At 37.2% G+C, this 8642-nt stretch overlaps 1 pseudogene; it reads left to right on the forward strand.

Annotated features, from left to right (window-relative positions):
• The first annotated feature begins 509 nt into the window (after positions 1-509).
• Positions 510-1107, forward strand: LOC140498662 (dual specificity protein phosphatase 14-like; annotated as a pseudogene).
• Positions 1108-8642: the final 7535 nt, after the last annotated feature.

Consider the following 8642-nt stretch of genomic DNA (forward strand, 5'->3'; position numbering starts at 1 on the left):
TTGGAAGAAAGCTTGTTTGCCAGATGAGACTCTGGGAAGCTGCTAAAGAGCCCCCTGGCTTAGAAAACCTGTATGTTGGTGCTTCTCTGTCTGTTAGCTATGTATGTATGTATGTCTTCTTCCCCTCCCCTGGGCACCAGTAGAGGGGTGAAGGAGGGGCATGGTGGCCCCATCCCATAGACTCTGGAAGCTGCTCAGAAGGATGGACAGGGAGTGCGGGCAGTGGGGATCAGTGTTGTAAAGCAGCAGACTGGATGCACCATACAGCCTAGCCCAGTCCAGCATCACCAAGCAGAGGAACCCAACCAGGCCAGAGCCAAGCTGCCACAGTTTATAGCCCTTGTGACCAACACTGCTTACCTGGGATTTTCCATATACAAAGGAGGGCTCCTGAGCACAACAGAGCTTTTACTTCAAGAACAAGTTTGTGATAATTTCTGTTTTTTTAGTGAAAGGAAAAAAGAGATGGACTTCCTCCCAATGATGAAAGTGTGATTGCTAGTGTCCTCATGAGCTCCAGAGTTCATAGCACACTACCATGAATTCTGATGGCCCCTTGAATAATTTCAGAGGGAGAGCTCAGAGGCATCATCCAGATTACTTCTTCTCTATACCTGGGCAGGGGCATTGTTGCCTCTAACCTCCATCTCCTCCAGACCCAAGGGATCATCTGCATTGTCAGTGCCACCATTGAGATTCCCAATTTCAACTGGCCTCAGTTTGAAAATGTCAAAGTGCCTCTGGCTGACATACCCTGTGCACCCATTGGGCTGTACTTTGACACTGTGGCCTACAAGATGCACTGTGTGAGATGCAAGCATGGAGCAACTCTACTGCACTGCATAGCTGGTGTGAGCCATTCCACCACCTTCTGCCTTGCTTACATGATGAAGTACTACAAGGTGGGTCTGCTGGAGGCATACAACTGGGTGAAAGTCCAGAGGACTGTAATTAGGTCCAATGTATGTTTCTGGAGGCAGCTGATAGACTATGAATGTCAGCTTTTTTGGGAAGTCAACAGTTAAAATGGTACTGAAGCCTTATGGCATTGTCCCAGATGTTTATGAGAAGGAGTCTAGACACCTGATGCCTTACTTGGGGATTTAATGTCACTGCAGCCTCCATCAGCAGCTCGATTGAGCAGTACCAGCATCTGCTACACAGAGTTTGCTACCTTCTACACCTTTCTTTTCAAATGATTGACTCCTGGTTTTCCCTCAAGTGTTTTTTACACTGGGTGTTCAAGTGTATTTTGAGAGTTAGGAAGGGTGGGGGAAGGAACACATTATATTGCTAGTGATATTTTCTGAAGTAATCTTTTGAAGTGGTGTTTCCAAAAATCTTTATCCAGCTTTTAATCATTTTTAAACAATTTGAAAGTTAAATAATTTAATGACATGTCTTGCTCTTCCTCACCTTAAATCTTATGCCTTTGACATCACTGCGAGTATCTGAGTTCAATTCAAAGTGACAATCACTTTGTGCTAGGATCAATCCTTCAGACACAAACTTTTTGCTCAGTGTTGCCAACTGTAAAACACCTGCTTAGAAAAAAATTTGTATAATGCTTTAGTCTTCAGTGGGTCTCTTTCAAGGTAGATATGCTAGATCTCTGGAGAAAATTGAATGGGGATAGAAAGAAATATACCTTTTTCTCAGCAGTACATGGCACATATACAAAAATTGACCACGTTCTAGGACATAAAATCCTCACAATTCAGTATGGAAAGGCAGAGATAGTCAATGCATCCTTCTGAGATCATAATGCGATAAAAATTTTATGTAATAAAAGGACATGGAAACATATACCAAAATTAATTGAAAACTAATCTAATCATAAAGAATGAGTAGGTTAAACAACAAATCATAGAATCAATCAACAACTTCATTCAAGAGAATGACAATAATGAGACAACCTACCAAATCTTATGGGATACTGCAAAAGCAGTTCTTAGGGGAAGTTTTATATCCCTGAGTGCCTACATGAATAAAATATGGAAAGAGGAGATCAATGAATTGGGCATGCACCTGAAAAAGTTAGAAAAAGAGCAAATGGAAAATCTCCAAGTAAATATCAAATTAGAAATACTGAAGACCAACAGAGGGATTAATAAAACTGAAATTAAGAAAACTATTGATCTAATAAATAAAACTAAGAGTTGGTTTTATGAAAAAAGCAATAAAATTGGTTAACCATTGTTCAATTGGATGAAACAAAAGAAGAAAACAAAATTGCCAATATCAAAAATCAAAAGAGTGAACTCATCTCCAATGAAGAGGAAATTAAAACAGTAATTAGAAATTATTTTGCCCATCTGTATGCCCATAAATTTGGCAATGTTAATGATGAATATTTATAAAAATGTCAATTGCCCAGATAACAGAAGAGGAAGGTGAATAGATAAATGGCCTCATCTCAGAAAAAGAAACTGAAGAAACTATCAGTGAACTCCCTTGGAAAAAAATCTACAGAACCAGATGGATTTACAAATGAATTTTGTAAAATATTTAAACAACAATTAATTTCAATACTATTTAGATTATTTGGGAAAATTGGTGGAGTCCTCCCAAATTCTTTTTTTTTTTTAATTTTGTAATATTTAACAATCACTGCCATACAATTGTGATTTTATCCGCCCCACCTACCCCCCACTCCCCCCCTCCCTCCCCACGACTGCATACAATTCTGTATAGATTCTACATATACTTTCCTATTGAGTATATTTTCACTATAGTCATGCTGTGTAGTCAGACTAAGATAAATGAAAGAAATCGTATAAAAAATCAGAACATGATACACAAACACATACACATACACAAACATGATCTGCTACAATATGTAAGTGACTTCCATATTTCTCTCTCTGAGTGTGGCAGGCATTTTGCCTTGAGATCCTCCATTGGGATTTTTTTTTTTTTTTTTGGTAAGAAGTTCTTGTGTTATTACAAAAATCTAAGTCTACCAGAAAAAACTCTCACACACTGTGGTTGTTGCTGTGCATAAAGTTCTCCTGGTTCTGCTCCTTTCACTCAGCATCAGGTCATATAAGTCCTTCCAGGCCTCTCTGAAGTCTTCTTGTTCATCATTTCTTATGGCACAATAGTACTCCATTACATTCATATGCCATAATTTATTCAGCCATTCCCCAATTGATGGACATCCCCTTGACTTCCAGTTTTTGGCAACTACATAGAGTGCTGCTATAAATATTTTTGTACATGTGGGACCCTTTCCCATTTTTATGATCTCTTGGGGGTATAGTCCTAGTAGCGATATTGCTGGGTCAAAGGGTATGCACATTTTTGTAGCCCTTTGGGCATAGTTCCAAATTGCTCTCCAGAATGGTTGGATGCGCTCGCAGCTCCACCAACAATGAATTAGTGTTCCAACTTTCCCACATCCTCTCCACCATTTATCATTTTCTTGTTCTGTCATGTTTGCCAATCTTATAGGTGTGATGTGGTACCTCAGAGTTGTTTTGATTTGCATCTCTCTAACCAATAGTGATTTAGAGCACTTTTTCATATGATTATAGATAGTCTTAACCTCTTCCTCTGAAAATTGCCTGTTCATATCCATTGACCATTTATCAATTGGGGAATGACTTGTATGATTATACATTTGGGTCAGTTCTCTATATATTCTAGAAATGAGGCCTTTATCCCCGAGCTTAGCTGTAAAAATTCTTTCCCAATTTACTACATCCCTCCGGATTTTGGTTGCATTGGGTTTGGTTGTGCAAAAACTTCTCAGTTTAATGTAATCAAAGTTATCCATTTTGCATTTCATAATGCATTCTATCTCTCCTTTAGTAAAGAATTCTTCCCTTCTCCATAGATCTGATAAATACACTATTCCTTGCTTCTCCAGTTTATTCATGGTATCAATCTTTACACCTAAATCATGTACCCATTTGGACTTTATTCTTGTGTACGGTGTCAGGTATGGGTCTATGCCTAATTTCCGCCACACTGTTATCCAGTTTTCCCAGCAAGTTTTGTCAAACAATGAGTTCTTATCCCAGAAGCTGGGGTCCTTGGGTTTATCAAACAGAAGGTTGCTATATTCCTTGCCTACTGCATCTTGAGTGCCAAGTCTATTCCACTTGTCTACCTCTCTGTTTCTTAGCCAATACCAAGTGGTTTTGATAATTGCTGCTTTATAGTACTGTTTGAGGTCTGGTTGCGTTAGGCCACCTTCCCAAGCATTTCTTTTCATTAGTCCCTTTGATACTCTGGACCTTTTGTTTTTCCAAATGAATTTTGATATTATTTTGTCCAGCTCTAGAAAGTAATTGTCTGATAATTTAATTGGTATGGCACTAAATAAGTGTATTAATTTGGGTAGAATTGTCATTTTTATTATATTAGCACGGCCTACCCATGAGCAACTAATCTTTTTCCACTTACTTAAATCTGACTTTATTTGTGCAAAAAGTGTCTTGTAATTGTGTTCATATAATCCCTGGGTTTGTTTTGGCAGGTAGACTCCTAAGTATTTTATACTGTCTACCCTAAATTTAAATGGGATTTCTCTTTCTATCTCTTGCTGTTGGACTTTGTTGCTAATATATAGGAATGCAGAAGATTTGTGTGGGTTTATTTTGTACCCTGCAACTTTGCCAAAGTTGTTTATTAATTCTAGTAATTTTTTACTTGAATCTCTGGGATTCTCTAGGTAAATCATCATATCATCTGCAAAGAGTGATAACTTAGTTTCTTCTTTGGCTATTTTAATTCCTTGGATATCTTTATCTTGTCTAATTGCTACAGCTAACATTTTTAGTACCATATTAAATAATAGTGGTGATAATGGACAACCTTGTTTCACCCCTGATCTTATTGGGAATGCATCTAGCTTATCCCCATTGCATATAATGCTTGCTGAAGGTTTTAGATAGATACTGCTTATTATTTTATGGAAAGTTCCCTTTATTCCTACATTCTCCAATGTTTTTAGTAGGAATGGATGTTGTATTTTGTCAAAAGCTTTTTCTGCATCTATTGAGATAATCATGTGGTTTTTGTTAGCTTTGTTGTTGATGTGATCGATAATGCTAATAGTTTTCCTAATATTGAACCAGCCCTGTAGTCCTGGTATGAATCCTACCTGATCATAATGTATTAATCTCGTGATAAGATGCTGTATTCGTTTTGCTAGAATCTTATTTAAAATTTTTGCATCTATATTCATTAGGGAAATTGGTCTATAATTTTCTTTCTCTGTTTTGTCTCTTCCTGGTTTGGGTATCAAAACCATATTTGTATCATAGAAAGAATTTGGGAGGACTCCTTCTTCCCCAATTTTCAAGAATAGTGTATGTAGCATTGGAATTAACTGTTCTTTAAATGTTTGATAGAATTCACTTGTGAATCCATCTGGCCCTAGAGATTTTTTCCTAGGGAGTTCATTGATGGCTTGTTCAATTTCTTTTTCTGAGATGGGGTTGTTTAAGTATTCAACTTCCTCTTCTGTTAATCTGGGCAATTTGTATTTTTTAAAATATTCATCCATCTCGTTTAGATTATCGAATTTGTGGGCATAAAGTTGGGCAAAGTAGTTTCTAATTATTGTTTTAATTTCCTCCTCATTGGAGGTGAGTTCACCCCTTTAATTTTTAATATTAGTAATCTGGTTTTCTTCTTTCTTTTTTTTAATCAGATTGACCAAAGGTTTATCAATTTTATTAGTTTTTTCATAAAACCAACTATTGGTTTTATTTATTAATTCAATAGTTTTCTTAATTTCAATTTTATTAATCTCTCCTTTGGTTTTCAGTATTTCTAATTTGGTATTTACTTGGGGATTTTCAATTTGTTCTTTTTCTAGCTTTTTCAACTGCAAGCCTAAGTCATTGATCTCCTCTTTCTCTATTTTATTTATGTAAGCATTCAGAGATATAAAACTTCCCCTAATAACTGCTTTTGCAGTATCCCATAAGTTTTGGTATGTTGTCTCACTATTGTCATTCTCTCGAATGAAATTGTTGATTGTTTCTATGATTTCTTCTTTAACCCAACCCTTCTTTAGAATTAGATTATTTAGTTTCCAATTGATTTTTGGTTTCTCTTTCCATGGCCTTTTATTACATGTAATTCTTAATGCATTATGATCTGAAAAGGATGCATTGATTATCTCTACCTTTCTGCACTGGACTGTGAGATTTTTATGTCCTAGTACATGGTCAATTTTTGTAAATGTTCCATGTACCGCTGAGAAAAAAGTATATTCCTTTCTATTCCCATTTAATTTTCTCCAAAGATCTATCATATCTACCTTATCCAGAGTTTTATTTACCTCCTTAACCTCTTTCTTGTTTATTTTGAGGTTGGATTTATCGAGTTCAGAGAGGGGGAGGTTGATGTCCCCCACTAGTATAGTTTTGCTATCAATTTCTTCCTTCAACTCTCCCAACCTCTCCTCTAAGTATCTGGATGCTATACCACTTGGAGCATACATGTTTAGTAATGATATTGCTTCATTGTCTATGGTGCCTTTTAGCAGGATATAGTTTCCATCCTTATCCCTTTTGATTAGATCTCTTTCTGCTTTTGCTTTGTCTGAGATTAGGATTGCTACTACTGCCTTTCTTACATGAGCTGAAGCACAATATATTCTGCTCCATCCTTTGACCTTTATCCTATGTGTATCCCCCCGTTTCAAATGTGTTTCTTGTAAGCAGCATATTGTTGGATTATGGCTTTTAATCCATTCTGCTATCCGTCTCCGTTTTATGGGAGAGTTCATTCCATTCACATTCACAGTTATGATTACAATCTGTGTATTTCCCTCCAACCTCTTTCCCACCATTTGTGCTTTTAGCTCTCCCGTCTCCCTTCCCCTCCTCAATAGTATTCACTTTTCTCCCCCTCCTCCTGCCCCCTTCCCCTCCTTCTTTTGACCCCCCTCCCTTTTTAGTCCCCTTTACTCTTATTGCTTCTTTCCTCCCTTTTAGCCACCCTCCCCTTTCTTCCCCCTTCCCCTCCTACTACCTATAGAGCTAGTTAGGCTTATCAACTTAAGATTATTGTTCCCTCCTTTGAACAAATCAGATGAGAGTACCTCTCAAACAATGCTCATCTCCCTCCCCTCCTTCCCTCTACTATAGTTTTGTACTTCTTCCTGTGATATAATTTGCCATTTTCTGCTTCCTCCTTTCCACACCTCCTATTACATTCCCTTCTCATACTTAAATCATATTTTTGACATGACATCATTTACTTTATGCCCGTTCCCTCTACATATATCTCTTTTATCATAATAGCTGCACAGTTCTCAAGATTAACAGGTATCATCTTCCCTTATAGGGAGGTAAACAGTTTGCCCTAATTGAGTAGCAAGGTTTTGTTTTTGTTTTTTCCCCTCTGTTTACCTTTTTATGATTCTCTGGAGACCTGCATTTGAAGATCAAATTGTCTATTGAGTTCTGGTGTTTTGGTCAGGAAGCTCTGGAAATCCCTTATATCGTTGAATGACTTTCTCCTTGCCTGAAATGTTATGCTGAACTTTGCTGGGTAGTTGATCCTTGGTTGAAATCCCAACTCCTTTGCCTTACGGAATATTGGGTTCCAATTCTTTCGATCTTTTAATGTAGAAGCTGCAAGGTCCTGTGTGATCCTGACTGTGTGTCCTTGATATTTGAATTGTTTCTTTCTGGCTGCTTGTAGTATTTTCTCCTTCACTTGATAGCTCTGGAATTTGGCAACTATATTTCTTGGGGTTTTGAGTTTGGGATCCCTTTCGGGAGGGGAACGGTGGATTCTTTCGATGACTATTTTGCCCTCTGAGTCTAGCACTTCTGGCCAGGTTTCCTTGATGATTTCCTGGAAGATATTGTCCAGACTCTTTTCTTCATCATGGGTTTCTGGCAGGCCAATAATTCTTAGATTTTCTCTCCTGGATCTATTTTACAGGTCAGTTGTCTTTCCAATTAAATATTTTACATTTTCTTCTATCTTTTCATTCTTTAGATTTTGTTTGACTGATTCTTGTTGCCTCATTGAGTCATTAGTTTCTTCTTGCCCTATTCTAATCTTCATCGTAGTGTTTTCTTCAGTTAGCTTTTCCATCTCCTTTTCCATCTGACCAATTTTTCCCTTTAAGGAGCTATTTTCTCCATTTAATTTTTGTACTTCTTTTTCCATTCGACCAATTTTCCCAGTTTGGTTTTGGGTTTCCTTTTCCATCTGATCAATTTTCCCAATTAGGTTTTGGGTTTCCTTTTCCATTTGATTAGCTCTTCCTTTTAGGGAGTTATTCTCTCCAGTTAATTTTTGAACTTCCTTTTCCATTTCTTCAATTTTCTTTTTCAGGGTGATGTTCTCATCAGTGAATTCTTTTTTTATAGTTTTAAAATCATTGGCCACTTTTTCTTTTATATCCTTCTTCAGGAGTTCCAGGTAATCTAGTTGTGCTTGCGAGAAATTCATAGTCCCATCTGAGGTTTCAGATGGAAGTACAGTCTCAGCTCTAACCTCTTTGGCGTTTGTGTTTTGGTCCTTATCCCCATAGAAAGATTCTATGGTTTTTTCACTTTTCGTCTGCTTTTTCCAATTCATGATGTTGGCTGAGTGTTGTAGCTTTTGGTTCTTTCAGTCAGAAGGTACAGATCTTTAAGTTGAGCTGATGTGTGTCTAGGCTA

This window comes from Notamacropus eugenii, chromosome 4 (assembly GCF_028372415.1).
Source record: "Notamacropus eugenii isolate mMacEug1 chromosome 4, mMacEug1.pri_v2, whole genome shotgun sequence".
NCBI lineage: Eukaryota > Metazoa > Chordata > Mammalia > Diprotodontia > Macropodidae > Notamacropus > Notamacropus eugenii.